Below are 17,840 nucleotides of genomic sequence, written 5' to 3' on the forward strand. Positions count from 1 at the left end.
ACCTATGTTAACCAATGGCTGTATTTGTCCTAGCTATTTAGGCAGTATTAACACTGCCCCTGGGTTGAGAAAGCCAATTCTGCTGGGGGTGTGGAGGCCAATTCCACTGGGGTCAATGTCCCTAGCTTCGTCAATTTCTTCCCACATGTCTCCATCCAATGCATAGGATCCCATTCTTTCCAAATCAATGCCCTCACTTTAATGGTAGACACCTTGTGAGGCCAGGAGTTCAGCTTGTCTTGCAATTTGGCCAGTCACAGAGTGAAGCTCTGCATTTGATTTTCAGCATTTTCAGCCCTGCAGCTGCAGGAGCTGTGGGACTCTTTTAGGGCACACAAAGATCTTAGATCTGTTATATGGCATTTTAACTTGGAATTTGAACCCCTGCATTCATCCTTTTCTTTCACTACTTTGTCCCTTAACATCCAGAGCAATCAACCAGTGTCATTAGTTTTCCAAAAATCTTTGAAAGTGTCATAACACTTAGCTCCTTGCTTCTTATAAGTGGCTGATTAGAAGTATCCAATGAAGATATTTTGCTCATCTCTATAAATAGTTCATGTTATTGACTGTTAGTGCTCTCTTTGCTATTAGAAATAGGGTCTTTATCATTTTAAAATTTAATCAGATTAGAGAGTCAGTTCCAAAACTCCAGAAACAATTCAGAAAACTCATTCTTAAAGGTCTGTTCCTCTACAATACTCTTGGTATCAAAATCTGTATTAGTTAGGGTTCTTCAAAGAAACAGAACCAATAGGATATATCTATATATATAGAAAGAGATTTACTATGAGGGATTGTCTCACATGATTATGGATGCAGCAGAGTCCCATGATCTGACATCTATAAGCTGGAGGCTCAGGAAAACTGGTGGTACAGTTCTAATCCAAACCTGAAGGCCTGAGAACCAGGTGTGTCAATGTTTGAAGGGAGGAGAAGATGTTATGTTGTAGTTCCAGCACAGGGAAAATTTGCCCTTCTCTGCCTTTTTGTTCTACCTAGACCCTCAAGGGATTGGATGATGCCCTCCTGCATTGTTGAGAACAATCTTTTTTACTCACTCTACTGAGTAAAGAAGATTCAAATGCTAATTGCTAATTAATTGAATTAATCATTCAAATGCTAATCTCTTCTGGAGAAACCAGCACAGACACACTCAGACATAATGTTTTACCAGCTATCTGGGCATCCCCTAGCCAATTCATGCTGACACATAAAATTAACCATCACAGCAGCCCTGGAGAAATTTCTGGAGACAATGATAGGTAACCACAATTGTTCTTTTTCTTTCAGGTATGAGATTGTGTGAGCATGCTAAATAACTTTAAAAGAGGCCTAAGCAATTTGTATTATTGATTCATTTTACTTACCATTTGCTATAGGTTGAACATTTATCTCCCCCCAAAACTTGTATGTTGAAACCTGATCCTCTATGTGATGGTATTAGCAGTTGGCATGTTTGGGAGGTGATTAGGTTACAAAAGCAGAGAATATCAAGTATTGGCCAGGATATGAAAAAATGGAAATACTTGTAAATTGTGGATGGAAATGTAAAATGGTCATCGCTTTGGAAAACATTTACAAGTTCATCACAAAGTTAAATGTGTAGAATTATCATGTGACTCGGCAATTCCACCTCTAGGTATATTCCCAAAGAATTGAAAATAGGTCTTCAAATAAATACTTGTTTTGGAATGTGAGGAAATACTTTAGATTTTTACGTAAAGGAAGTCCTCTTTGCAGAGATTAAATTTATGCTAAAATATGAAGGATGAGAAGGGGCTGGCAATCAAAGCATTAAGATGAAGAATGTTCCACAAAGTTGGAGGAACAGGCAAACTATTGCAAATGTCTTGGGGAGAAAGAATCTTGGTCTTCTAAGGAACATAGAGAGGGCTGGGATGGCTAGAACATAGTGCTCTGTATTAATTTATTTGTATAAGTAATATGTATGTTTATCATTCTTTTAAAAGATGGAACAAAATATTGTTCACAAAATTAAAATCACCTTTGAACAAGATCCAATGATGTTGCATCTTCCCCATTAGATCAACTCTGTTACTGTTTGATCTGAATCTTTCTGATCTTTCACCTACGCTAAATACCCACAAAAAATGTAGGTTTTAATATCTTGAATAAAGGATACCATGTCATTGCTTTATCTAGAGAAAAGCGATGGGGAATATTCACAAGTGAATGGATACTAAACATTGTCCATTTTCTGGTATTATAAGAAAAGATTACTATAATAAGTCATTTACATACTTAAATGGTTGTAAAGTTCCCAAACTCATGAGTTTTGTAAAGCAACAAAAACCAACCTAATAATTTAAGATTTGCAAATCCGTTTCAGTGGAAAAACTGGAATAAAGTCACATTTATTGCTGACATAATTTTGTGACACTGAAAGAATTAATGGATCTGGACATTAATCATCAATTGATGCTAATTTGACAAAAAAGTAACCAAGACTTTATGTATCTAGTGACTAAAGAATGCAACACCACCTATGAAGTAAATTTGAGTCCAAACCTACCTCTGAATCTGGTTGTTCATCTAAGATATAAATTTACTGGAAATGTACAGGATAGAGGATCATATAGTAGCACTAAGGTGCTGTGATCACAAAATCCATACTGTGGGATACTCTACAGGAAAAAAAAGGAAAGGAAGAGAGCAAAGGCAAGAAGGAGGAGGAGGGACCCACAATTAAGAGATTTAAGAGATAACCCACCCAATTGTAATATTTGGACTTGATTTGTTATCTCTATGTTTTTTCCTAAGAATTTTATAGTTTTAGCGCTGACATTTAGGTGTTTCTTCATTTTTGAGTTAATTTTTATATATAGTATGAGATAAGGATCCAACTTCATTCTTTCACATGTGGTATCTAGTTGTTCCAGCACCACTGGTTATGTTTTACTGGAAAACCCTGACTGATATAGTCTCTAATCCTCAAAAATCCTAATAAGATGCTAGACTTTCTTTTGGCAAGAGGGAAGAAGAGGTAAAGAGAAAGCAATTTTCCTTTGCTTGTTGGAGGGATTGAGTGTTATGAATTCATTCACATAGCCCCAAGACACTTTACTAGGCAAGTAAGCCATTGAATTTTGTCAAGGGTTATCAGATTCCCCTGCTACCAGAGGTGTAATAAAACCACAGTCAGTGCTGTTGAGGCTGTGACTTCTTAATTTTCAGGACATCATTTATATATTGAAAGTTTTGGACAGCAGAAGGTAGAGACACTCATAATAAATCTTGACACACTCACTGGTGGAAATGGCAGAGTGGGGGTTGTCCTACTAGCACTCGTCTATCCACAGGTCTTCACCAAAGAAGAAAACCCTCTATGGTACTTACAAATAGAAAAGTAAAAGCATGTAATATATTAATTCCTACTATATATTCAGATGTTGAAGCAACTAAAAAATCATATTAAATCAGTCTAAAGGTATCCAGTCACAAGCTCATGTTAGCTTCCTTCCCTACTATGAATATTACACAAACACCATTAGTTGAATTAGGTTGTTTCCACTCCTTGTGGATTCAGGTAGGATGGTGATTGGGAGACATGTATGCTACAGAGCTATAAAAGTTTCAGTCCCTCGTTTCCCTGAAGTTGCCAGAATACATGGCTTTTTTCTTAAACTGGTTGAGGTTGGGATTAAAGGAGAGTGGGGGATCAGGGGGCATAAAGAAAGATAACAGCTCTGCACTAGTAATCAAGAAAGACACATACCAAGGAGCATGATTGCTGGATTATATGGTCAGAGTAGTTTTAGTTTCATAAGAAACCACCAAACTGTCTCCCAAACTGGATGTACCATGTTGCATACCCACCAGCAATGAATGAAAATTCTTCTTGGTCTACATCCTCATCAGCATTTGGTGTTGTCAGCGTTCCAGATTTTGGCAAATAGGTATGTAGTGATCTCTCAGTTTTGTTGTCTCAATTTGCCTTTCCCTGATGACATATGATGTGGAGCGTCATTTCATATGCTTATTTACCATCAGTATATCTTCTTTGGCAAGGTATCTATTCAGATCTTTGGCTCATTTTTAAATCAGGTCACTTGTTTTCTTGTTGTTGCCATATACGAGTTCTTTGTGTATTACGGATGACAGTCCTTTATCAGATGTGTATTTTGCAAATACTTTCACTCAGTCTGTGACTTGTCTCCTAACTCTGTTGACATTTTTTTATGCAGAGCAGAAGTATTTTTATTTTAATGAAGTACAGCTTATCAGTTGTTTCTCCCATGGATCATGCCTTTGGTGTTGCATATAAAAATTCCTCACCATATCCAAGAACACGTAGATTTTCTCCAATGTTATCTTCTAGGAGTTTTATAGTTATGCATTTCACATTTAGGTCAGAGTTATCCATTCTGAGTTAACTTTTATGAAATGTGTAAGATCTTTGTCTACGTTCATTTTTTTCACATGTGGATGTCCAATTGTTCCAACACCATTTGTTGAAAAGGCTATCTTTGCTCCATTATATTGCCTTAGCTCCTTTGACAAAGATGAGTTGACTTATTTATGGAGGTCTATTTCTGTGCTCTCCATTCTATTCCTGCAATTCTGTGCTCTGTAATTCTGATCAATTTGTCTACTTTTTTCTCATAACACACTATCTTGATTACTATAGCTTTATAGTAAGTCTTTAAATTGGGTAATGTCAGTCCTCCAACTTTGTCCTTCACCATCAATATTGTGTCAGTTATTCTGAATCTTTTGCTTTTCTATACAAACTTCAGAATCAGTATGTTGATAGCCACAAAATAAATAGCTGGGATTTTTATTGGAATTGCATTGAATCCATAGAAACATTGGGAAGAACTGATATTTTGACAATATTGAGTCTTCCTATTCATGAATGTGGAATATATTTCCATTTATTTAAATCTTCTTTGATTTCATTCATCAGTTTAGTAGTTTTCCTCATAGAGATTTTGTAAATATTTTTTACAAAATATGTTAGATGTACAAAATGTTAGATTGTACAAAAATATGTTAGACTTATAGCTATTTCAGTATTAGAGAAATCCGAGAATTTAAATTGTGATTCTTAAATAACATAACTTAATATAAAGAACCAAGTTTCCTTGATGAAAAAGCAGATTTCATGAGGAGGCCATGAAAATACTTGATAAATCTGTAAATATTTTGTGCTGCAAAACAAGAAAACACTGAAGATTAATGTGGTCAAGTTACAATGACACCAAAGCCAGTGCAAAAGAACTCTCACTGGGAAAGTTTGGGACAGTTTGATGATCAGAAAACTGATGACAGTAACTTATTAAAACATATCTAATGTTTAAAAATTCTTAGTTTGCAATATTAATCAAAAAAGGAAAAGCCTTACTTTCTACCATTATCAGTGACTATTTCATCAACTCCTTACTATGAAATTATAATTAAAATGAAAAAATTAAGTAGTTACTGTGCCTTTTCAGTATAAACTGTACTTAAGATAAATGACTAGACCTAGTGATGAGGAAAATCTCTTGTTTACAAAAGAATGCCAGAACAAAAATGTAATAATATTGTTACAATTTAAGAATCAACATTTTGCAATCACTAATAAAATAATTGATTCAAGTAAGGTTTATTTGTAGATACAAAAAGCATTAGTATCACCCTGTTTGCTTGTTCAAAGAGAAATATTTATCTTTACAAAGTAGAATCTTGGTTATCACCATCTTAAACTTATAATGAACTGGAACCATTATTAATTGAATAAATTGAATTTATATGCCTCTTAAGTGATGTAATATAGTCAGCATTACATAAGACATATCCTTGACAAAATATTTAGCTTGTTTAAGTAGTAAAAACATGTGGTTGAACACCTTAAACACCATCATACAGAAACATTTAGACAAATCCACAATGTGGGGCTTTATATAAGAAAAAAATTATTTATTCTTATATAAAAGTCTGGATTGGGCCAGGATGACCAATAAAGTTTACATCCTACACAAGACCACTCCATCAAGACTGGAAGAGATGACTGTTTTATCTAATGTGGAGAAACAAACACAGAGAGTCAAGGAAAACAAATAAACACAGAAATATGTTCTAAACAAAGAGCAGGATAAAACTCCAGAAACAGACCTTAATGAAATGGAGGTAAGTGATTTTCCTGATAAAAAATTCGACATAAGTGTCATAAAGATGCTCACCAATGTCATGAAAGCAAAGCATGAACATGAACAAAATGAGAACTTCAGCGAAGAGATAGAAAAGAGGACAAGGTACCGAACAAAAATCTCAGAGCTGAAGAATACTATAACTGTACTGAGAAATGCAATAAAAGGGTTCAACAACAGACTAGAACAAGTGGAAAAAAGAATCAGTGAACTCAAAGAAAGGGCAGTGGAATTCATCCAATCAGAGAAGCAAAAAGAAAAAAAGTGTAAAAGAGTGAATATACATTAAGAGACTTATGGGACACCATCAAGGAACCAATATGTGCATTATAGGGGTCCCATTGGGGAAGAGAGAAAGAGGCAGAAAGCTTGTTCAAAGAAATAATGGCTAAAATTTTTCCCAACTTAGGAAAAGAAGCAGACATCCAGATCCAGGAAGGCCAGAACATTCTAAATAAGATGAATACAAAGAGGCACACACCAAGGCAACCAGAAAACAATTTATGAAATAGCAATAGAATGCTCATACCTACTAATAATTACTTTGAATGTAAATTACCTAAATTCTCCTGTCAAAAGACATAGAGTGAAGCCAGATCAGTGGCATAGTGGCTAAGTTTGTGCATTCCACTTTGATGGCAAGGGGTTCACAGGTTCAGATTCCCAGGTGTGGATCTACACACTGCTCATCAAGCCATGCTCTGGTAGTGTCCCACATGCAAAATACAGGAAAGTCATTATATAATGATAAAGTGGTTAATTTAACAAGATAATATAACATTTGCAAATATTTATGCACTCAACATAGGAGCACATAAATATATAAAACAAATATTAACACACTTGAAGGGAGAAATAGACAGTAATATGATAATAGGGGAATTCAATGCTCTATTTTTTACAATGGATAGATTATCCAGACAGAAAGTCAATAAGGAAACACTGGACTTAAACTACACTTTAGACCAGATGGGCTTAACAGACATTTACAGAACATTCCACTCAACAGAAGAAGACTGTACGTTCTTCTCAAGTGCACATGCAGTAATCTCCAGCAGAGATCATATGTTAGGCAGAAAATGAGTCTTAATAAATTTAACAAGACTGAAATCATATCAAGCACCTTTTCAGACCACAATGATATTCAAATAGAAATCAAATACAAGAAGCATACTGGAATATTTATAAGTATATGGAGATTAAATAACATGCTATTGAGCAACCAAGAGACCAAAGAGGAAATCAAAAGAGAAATCAAAAAACATCATGAGACAAATAAAAATGGAGACACAATGTGTCAAAACCTATGGAATGCAGCAAAAGCATTTCCAAGAGGGATGTTCACAGCAATAAAGGCCTACATTAAGAAAAAAAACTCAACTAACCAACTTAACCTTTTACCTCAAGAAACTAGAAGAAGAATACACCCAAAATTAGTACAAGGAAGGAAATAACCAAGACCAGAGCAGAAGTAAATAAAAGAGAGACTAAAAAGACATCAGAAATGATAAATGAAACTAAGAGCTGATTTTTTGAAAAGATAAACAAAATAGACAAACCTTCACATGGCCTTAGGAAGAAAGAAGAGAGAGAACTCAGATTAATAAAATTAGAAATGTAAGAGGAGACATTACAACTGAGACCACAGAAATACAAAGGATCATAACAGCCTACTATGAACAATTTCATGCCAAAAATTGGATAACCAGGAAAAAATTGATTAATTGCTATAAACATATGACCTACCATGACTGAATCAGGAAGAAATAGAAAATATGAACAGATGAATAATGAGTAAGGAGATTGAATTTGTAATCAAAGATCTCCCATCAAAGAAAAGTTCCAGACCAGACTGCATCACAGACAATCTCTACCAAACACTTCAAGAAGAATTAATACCAATCCTTCTCAAACTCTTTCAAAAAATAGAAGAGGAGAGAACACTTCCAAATTCATTGAATGAGTCCAGCATCACCCTAATACCAAAACCAGCCAAAGACACTATAAGAAAAGAAAATTGCAGGCCAAAATCTTTGGTGAACATAGATGTAAAAACCCTCCTCAAAATATTACCAAATTGAGTTCAACAGTACATTAAAAAGATCATAAACCATGATCAAGTTGATTTATTCCAGAGTTGTAAGGTTGGTTCAACATATGCAAGTCAATATATTTGATACAACACATTAACAAAATAGAGAATAATAATTATATGATCATTTAAATAGATGCAGAATAATTGACAAAATTCAACATAGTTCATAATAAAAACTCTCAACAAACTGTGTAAAGAAGGAATGTATCTCAACGTAGTAAGGGCTATATTTGACAAGTTCATAGCTAGCATACTTGATATTGAAAGCTGAAAGCTTTTCCTCTAGGATTGGAAACAAGACAATGATGCCCACTCTTGCCACTTTATTCAACATAGTACTGGAAGTCCTAGCCAGAGTAATTAGCAAGAAAAAAAATAAAAGGCATCCAAATTGGAAAAAAGGAATTAAAATTGTCTGTAGTTGCTGATGTGATATCACGTACAGAAAAACCCTAACGTCTCCACAAAAATACTATTAGAATGCATTAATGAATTCAGTTAAGTTACAGGACACAAAATCAATATACAAAAATTAGTTGCATTTCTATGAACTAACAAGGAACTATCAGAAAGAAATTAAGAAAACAATCTCATTTACCATTACATCAAAGAGAATAAAATACTTAGGAATAAATTTGACCAAGGAGTTGAAAGATTTCTACACTGAAAATTGTAAGTCGTTGATGGAAGAAATTGAAGAAGATGCAAGGAAGTGTAAAGTTACTCTTTGGTATTGGATTGAAAGAATTAATGTTGTTAAAATGTTTCTACTACCCAAAGCCATCTACGTATTTAATGCAATCCCTATCAAAGTTCCAATGGCATTTTTCACAGAAACAGAAAAATGATCCTAAAATTTTATGGAACCACAAGAGACCGCTAATAGCTAAAGAAATCTTGAGAAAGAAGACTAAAGCTGGAGACTTCACACTTTCTGATTTCAGACTATACTAAAAACTATAGTAATCAAAACAGTATGGTATTGGCATAAAAACAGACACATAAATTAATGGAAGAGAGTAGAGGCCCAGAAATAAACCCATGCATATATGGTCAAATTAATTTATGACAAAGGAGCCAAGAATATATGATGGGGAAACGATAGTCTCTTCAATAATAAGTATTGGTAAAACTGGAAAATCTCATGCAAAAGAACAAAACTGGACTCCCATCTTACATCATGCACAAAAATCAACTCAAAATAGATTAAAGACTTAAATTTAAGACCTGAAGCCCTAAAACTCCCAGAAAAAAACATAGGGGATAAGCTCTTTGATGTCAGTCTTGGCGATGATTCTTTTGGATTTGATATCAAAAGCAGTGGAATAAAAGAAAAAATACACAGGTGGGGCTACATCAAACTAAAAAATTTCTGCTCAGCAAAGGAAGGGATCAACAAAATGAAAAGGCGACATGTGGAATGAGAGAAAATATTTGCATATCATATATCTGATAAGGGGCTAATATTCATAATATGTGAAGAACTCACATGACTCAATAGGAAAATAAATAAATAAATAAATAATCCAATTTAAAAAAGAGCAGAGGAATTGAATAGACGTGTCTCCAAAGGAGACATGCAAATGGCCAATAGATACATAAAAAGATGTTCAACATTGCCAGTCATCAGGGAAATGCAAATCAAAACCACAAGGAGATATCATCTCATACCTGTTAGAATGGTTATCATCAAAAAACATGAACTATTAAGTGTTGATGAGGATGTGGAGAAAACAGAACCCTTGCTCACTTTTGATGAGAATTTAAATTGGTACAGCCACTTTGAAAAACAGTATGGAGGTTTCTCACAAAAATTAAAAATAAAACTGCTATATGATCCACCAACCCCAGTTTTGGTTATATATCCAAAGGAAATAAAAACAGGATATTCAAACAATATCTGCATCCTCATGTTCCTTGCATCATTATTCACAATATCCAAGACATGGAAACGGAACCAACTTAAAGTGTTCAAACACAGATGAATACATACAAAAGAAGTAATATGTGTGTGTGTGTGTGTGAGTGTGTGTGTGTGTATATATTATGATATATAAATATCTATACATATACACATATATGTACATATATGATATATATCAATATATATCATATATAATATACATATATATACATGTATATCATATATATATCAATATTATCCAGCCATGAAAAATACGGAAATTCTGTTGTTTGTTCCATCGTGAATGGAACTTGAAGACATTACGCTAAGTAAAATAAATCAGACAGAAGAAGCTAAATACTGCATGGCATCATTTATAAGTGGCATCTAAATTAAATGTCAAACTCATAGAGCCAGAGGGTAGAAAAGTGGTTGCCAAAGGCCTGAGGTGGGGCAAATGGGGAGAGCTTGGTTAAGGGGCACAAACTTTCAGCTATAAGATTAATAAAGTCTGAGGATCTAATGTATAAATGATGATTATAGTTGAGAACACTATATTGTATAATTGAAATTTGGTGAGTGACTAGAACTTAGATGATCTCACCAAACTAGATAGATGGTCATAAAGTGATGGATGTGTTAATTATCTAGATGGGAGAAATACTTTCACAATGTATATGAATATAAAATCATCAGAATGTATAATTTTATTTGTCAATTATGCCTCAATAAAACAAAAATAATTAGAACAATCTAAAGGTCATCTTAGAGAAACAATTAGACAAATCTACGTTGTGGGTCATTCCATAAAATAATTGACTTCTTATATAAAGTCAATATCATGAGAAAAAAATGAAGTATTCTAAATTAAAGAAGAATCAAGTGAAATATTGACCAAACTCAATGTGTTATCCTTAAATGGATTCTAGTTCAAAATTCTGTAAAGCTTATTTCTGAAGTATTTGAATGTCATCTGGCTATTAGATAATATATAAGAAAATTATTTCTAATCATTATATGCGATATAAAAATAGTCTTTTATCAAGATGCATGTGAAAGTATTTAGAAAGAAAGGGTCATTGTAAATTTAACTTCCTTTTAAAAGCTTCAGTAATATTTCTGTGAACATTATCAATTTTTAATTTAAGTGGTATACAAGAGTGAATTTTACTCTTCTCTTTATTTTTTGTTTGAAAATTTTCATTATAAAACATTAAGAATAAAAGAAGAGGTTGGCAATATTTCTCTCGCTCTCTATTCTGCCACCTAAAATGCAGATATAATGGCTGGAACTGTAGAAGCTGTCAAAAAGCATGAGGAAAATGACTCTAACCTAGAATGGTAGAACAACAATCTAGAAATCACCTGGATCTTTGGTGATTTCCTGAAGCAGAGCTACCATACCTGTCTATATTTCCCTGACTATGGACTTGTTCTTCCTAATAGGGAAGTAAGCATTGTTTTCTTGAGGCCACAATTATTTAGTTTCTTTTATATGCAAGTAAAGCTAATCATATTTGATAAAGTAAGCATGGATAAAAATATGCAAGAATAAATACTAAGTTACTAAAATAAGTCATCCTCAAGAAAGGTGGGAGTTGACCTAATGTGGGCAAGGAGAGCAGAGGAATCATACTTCTCTATTTATATAAAATTATACGGTATATTTGCATAAAGAAATTGAATATTTATAGAAGAGAGGAAAGGAAATCACATGGTAAAAATATAAGAAATGGAAAATAGGTGATGATTTTTGTTGTTCTTAGAACTTTCTTACTATTACCACTTCTTTTGGCATCTAGTTATCAATGAAACTCTAACTACAGCCATACATCGTTTTATGAAGGGGTTAAGTTCTGAGAAATGCATCATTAGGCGATTTCATCATTGTGTGAACATCATAGAGTGTACTTACACAAACCTAGATGGTATAGCCTACTACACACCTAGGCTATATGGCATAGCCTATTGCTTCTAGGCTACAAACCTGTACAGCATGTTACTGTACTGAATACTGTAGGCAATTGTATCACAATGGTATTTGTGTATCTAAACATAGAAGAAATATAAGGTTTTTTCTATTGTTAATTTTTTTTCTTTTTAAGCTTTGTGATAAAACAAAGACACCAACACACACATTAGCCTAGGCCTATACAGGGTCAGGATCATCAACATCACTGTCTTCCACCTCCACATATTGTCCCACTGGAAGTCTTCAAGGGCAGTAACACCCATGGAGCTGTCATCTCCTATGATAATGTGTTCTCCTAGAAGGCCTCCTGAATGACCTGCCTGAGGCTCTTGTTGAGGAGGCATCACTCTTTTCAGAAATATGTCCACGGTGGTTTGCTTGGTTTGTTATTTTTTTCATCATAGTTATGCCTATAAACAGATAATGAACCATGAAAGTTCCTCTCTATTAATGAAAACCTTTTGGTGTTGGGGGTCCTCGTTTTCAAAATTTTTAAGAAGCTTATTGAGAACTGCAAAAAGCTTCAGGTAAACACTTCACTGTGAATTTTCTTAGGATTTGTTCTTTTTCTTCTCCTACAGTGTCCTTTACACTTGTCTCTTCTTAAGGTATGTGTTCTTGTTCCAGTTCTAGCAACTACTCAGTAGTCAACTCCTTAGGAACCACTTCCAGGAGCCAGGAGCTCCTCAGTGTCATCCTCATCCACACCCAGGTTAAAGTTGCTTGCTGTATCAGCCACAGCCTTGATTTTTGCAACCTCCTCATCCTTGGCAAATACTTTGAAGTCATGGATGAACCTCTTGTGTGTCTTCTTTCAGATGCCATTCATACACTCCTTGGTGACATCATCCCAAGCCCAAGAAAGGTTCTTGATACAATCATAGATGTCTTAATCCTTCCAGAATTGCATCTGTGTCTTCTCAGTGTCTTCCTTAGTTGTAACAACAGCCTGGGCAAAGGTTCTCCTCAGGCGGTAGGCCTCAAAAGTTACTATAACTCTGTGATCCACTAGTTGCATCAAAGAGGTGGTATTTGGAGAGAGAAACACTGCTTTGATATTGGGATGAAGATCAATAACAAAAGGATGTCTGGGATCATTATTAACAATAAGAAAAATCTCAAAATGTATGTTATTCTCCAATCGGTACTTCTCTATTTTGCTGGCATAGGTATTCAGGAGGGCATCTTGGAAGAGAAATTGGGTCATCCATGACTCTTTATTGCTCCTGTATTACACTGGCAATCTGTGCTTATTGATATGCTTGAAGGTTCTCTGGTTCTTACTGTACCAGATCACAAAGGGTTTCGATTTTTTTTCAGTTTGTAGCCTGCAATATTACCCCCAAGCAAGACGATTATCCTGTTGTTAAAAGCCTTGAAATCAACCATTGACTTGGCATCCTTATGGATGAAAGTTCTTTCAGGTATCCATTTCCAGAATAGAGAGGTTTCATTCATATTGAATATTTGCTCTGACAAGTGATTTTCCTCCAACATCAGCTTATCTAGAGTTTCCAAAACTTCTTCAGCTGCTTTAGATCAGCACTCAAAGACTCACCACTCACTTTCACAATATGTGATGAATGATTATTCTTCAATCATTTAAACCACCCAGAGATAGCAGTACATTTAACATAGTCAGGTCCAATCTCTTCTTCCAACATTGCAAAAAAAATTGCTTTCACTGTGATCATCATGGTGCTGAGAAGGATATGTTTCTGTGTCTGGTATTCAATCCAAGTCAGTAGAAATTTCTCCATGTCTGATATAGGCGCTTCCTGAATTTTTGTTAATCTCATTGCCTTCACTGAAGCAGATCTTTCAACAGCTTCCATCATTTTGTTCTTGTTCTTCAAGATCATAGCTATAGTGGAATGAGACATGCCTGACTGGCAAGCAGCAACCATTACTGATTTTCCACCTTTGTAGTCCTTAATCACATATGATTTTATTTCCAGGACAATCACTCAATGTGGCCTCTTACTGGCAACATTAGCAGTGGCTTTTGTACGTTTAGGGCCTACGATGAACAAAACAACACTATATTAAATCAAACACCAGAGAAAATGATGCAATCAAGAGATGCAGTAAACTCGAGATCTATGAGGCTGCTGCCGGTGTAACATGGCATACTGTTTTACAGTAAACTTTTTTTATAATTGAGAAAGAGTACCCTCTAAAATAACAATAAAAATTATAATATAGTAAGTACATAAGTCACTAACATAGTCATTTATTATTATCAAGTGTTATGTGCTGTACATAATTGTATGTGCTACACTTTCATGTGACTGGCAGTGCAGTAGGTTTCTTTACACCAGCATCACCACAAACACATGAGTAATGCATTATGCTCCAATGCTGTAATGGCTACACTGTCACTGGGCAATAGGAATTTTTCAGCTCCATTATAATCCTATGGGAGCACCGTCAAATATATGGTCCGTTGTTGACCAAATGTGGTTATGTAGTGCAGAGTTATACTAGAAGATAAAAGGGTAAGTCCCAGAAATCTTTTAAGACTTAGTGAAGAAGTAATAATAACACCTTTTTAATTTGGATTCAGAGTAACCATAAAAAATCATGAAAGACCACCTCCATTGTACCCTCAAACATGAAAAGAATTACATGAATGTTAGACTCCCACAGTTGTTTCTTCCTGTGTTAGTAGTAGGCTGATAACAGGCTCAGTACAAGCTTGAAACAGTGTTTTATCTACTGTATTACCAGTAAAAGAAGCCACAACATACTTAGACATGAATAACAATCTCCAAGTTATTTTTCTTGGCTAAAACAATGTGATCACCATCAAAGATCCAAAAATGGGTAGAAAAGCTCTCAGAAAATAAATTTTACTTCAAACAGCTGTAATTACTGTATTTTCATTGTATCTTAGAAAGTGTGAGAGTTTTCAGTATCTCCAAAGTTAAGTGCTACTCAAAGGATGGTAGGTAACTGTGTCTTAATTATTTGTTGCTGGCTCACAACAAAATTGTAGGAATTAGAGGCAAATTATAGATACTTTTATAGTAACTGACATTGTTATAACATTCAAGCATGTGATTAGTGGACTTGCCTTCTTGAACAAGATACAGATGATCTTGGGTGCTTATTCACATGGTAAAGTGCATATGGCATGAGGTGTCTACTAATAAGGGGCAACAGGACCAAAAAATTTTGATAATTTAGGATTAGCTTGTCAAATTCACCCAAAAGTATATCTGAGAAAATATAAATATTTATTTTTATAAATTATTTTGAAATTGTTTAAATTTTAACAAAGCCTTTTAAGAAATTTTATAGTTTAACATTATTAGCCAAATTAGGAAAGTAAAATGTGTATTATTTACATTTGAGTGTAATAGACTGATGGTAAAACAAACTTCACTAAACCTTTTTGCTAAGAAAAGGCATATTTTTTCTGAATGTGGCAGCTGCCATAAACTAAATGTTGATGATGGAAGTGCTCTTGGGGAAGAAAAGGGAGATCAGTAGAGTTTGTAGTAGTTTTACTTCAACATGTGCTGCTTCATTTATTGATTTCAATATGTTGGCCATAATTGATGGTGAAGATCTAAACCCACAATTTATACTTACTGAATATAGTGGCTAATTAAGTGATGAAATCATCAAAATTTAAATGACATTTACATACAGAACATCAAAATAATTTTAAAACCAAAGTAATGCTTTTAAAGGAAGAGCATTGTATTAAAAATTGACAGAAACAGTCAATATTTTACAAATAAATATTAGGGCCTTTTGATAACTTAAAGTGGCTAAGACCAAAAAGTATACAGCTTCTGAGATATTATTAAAAGATTACATCAATGATCATTGCTTGAAAACGTTGGGAGAATATGTGGCAAAAACAAAAGTTAGCTCAAAAATACCACTTTCTAATAATACCATAGCTCAAAATATTCAGGAACTCGAAAATCATGCAGAACACTAACACACAATTCATACAGCTAGCTAAGTATTTTACAGGGAATTTGACAAAGATATGTGAGAAATCTTTGTGAAGATGTACAATTTGAACATGACGATATAAAGTAAGAATTATTTTTTCAATTCCTTTTCTTACAAACACAACTACTCTAGATTATATAAAACTAGGAAAAATCAAATTGTCAATGACTGTGATTTGGAGTTTAAGTTTCATCTGAAAGCATGCTTTTGTGGAACAGTTAGAATGGTAGGAATGTAGGCAGATTAGAGTGCTTGCCCGTGAGTGTAAATTTGCTTCCATAACTGAAAAAGTCTTGCTATGAAAAAAGGTCAGCTGAACCAAACAGTTTCCTTAGTGATGTAGTAAAAAATGTGAATTACACACCTACAACATGACTAACAATAATGTACAACTGAAATTTCACAAGATTGTAAACTATCATAATCTTAATAAAAAGTTTAAAAAAATGTGAATTACATAGGTTAATGTGATAAATTCAAGATTACTCTCTTTGTGTGATAATTTATATGCTAGTCATATACAACCTTATTGCATGCTAAAGTATTGTCATTAATGTACAAAATCTTAGTGTTTTTGCAAGATTAAGAAACCAGTTTGGTTCAAAATAGTTGAAGATGTTAATTGGACAGACTTGCTTATTTATCTGATATATTTGATATATTTAATCATTATAATAATTCCATGGAAGGAAAGAAGGGAGCCTGTTTTTTTGATGGCAATTAAGATCAAAGGGCAAAAGAAAAAGAAGCCTGAAAGAGTAGTGTCCAATACTAACAAATCTGAACTTAGATAAGGGAAAACTTCATTCAAAAGGACTATCACAAAGGGAGAACACTCTCAATTTCAAAAATCTGCAAATTTCTCAAAATCAAACAGAAAAAGAAATTACTTTTATAGTGAGGGACAAGCAATGAATAAGGGGAAAATCCAGAGGGAGCCAGTAGACACGATCTGTGAGGTTTCAAAGGAAATTTGTCACACTGTTGTCAGTTGACTTTTGGTATGCTAATAAGGGGAGTACATTTTAGTGCTTATTCAGTCTTGGGGACAAGCAAAAGTTCAGGGGACTTTGTGGGGAGGAGGGGAACCTGATTAACATTTTTGGTCACAATGAAACAGAGGATAAGAAACAGGCAATTATAAACACTTGGTCAAAAGTTTCTACAGGTTATAACGGTGTGCTCCATAATTGAACAATGAATGTAATAAGTAGATCAAACTTGATATTGAATATTTGTAAAAAGTTACCACCAAATACATTACAATTTGGTAGAATGTACTGAATTCTACTTTCTTTCAGAAGAAAATCCGTACATAAGAAATTTATGAATTTGGAATTTATTTCTTTCATTTAATGATAATTTAAACTTATCAAAAACTGTGCAATATAAATTGCTGGTTCTGGCTACTGATGAAGCTTTGAAGATGATCTTCAAAATACAGTCTTGTTTGCTTCATTATGGATAAATGTTAATAGTATCCTGAGTTTGCTGAAATTGCTTTAAAATTTCTTCAATTCCCATCAACATACGTCTATGAGATTGCTTCTCTACCATGAATATTATTAAAATAAAAGATAGACACACTTAGATATACATTATTGCCTGTGAGAAGTGTTGTCAATCCAAACTAGATTAGTTAACAAACAACGTACAAACTAATGTTTCACATTCAAATATTTGAAAATTGATATACATGGTATTCCTTTGAAGTGTGTGTATAGGCAGTGATTATTGGGAATT

The sequence above is a fragment of the Equus caballus genome, chromosome X, assembly GCF_041296265.1.
Source record: "Equus caballus isolate H_3958 breed thoroughbred chromosome X, TB-T2T, whole genome shotgun sequence".
Taxonomy (NCBI): Eukaryota; Metazoa; Chordata; class Mammalia; order Perissodactyla; family Equidae; genus Equus; species Equus caballus.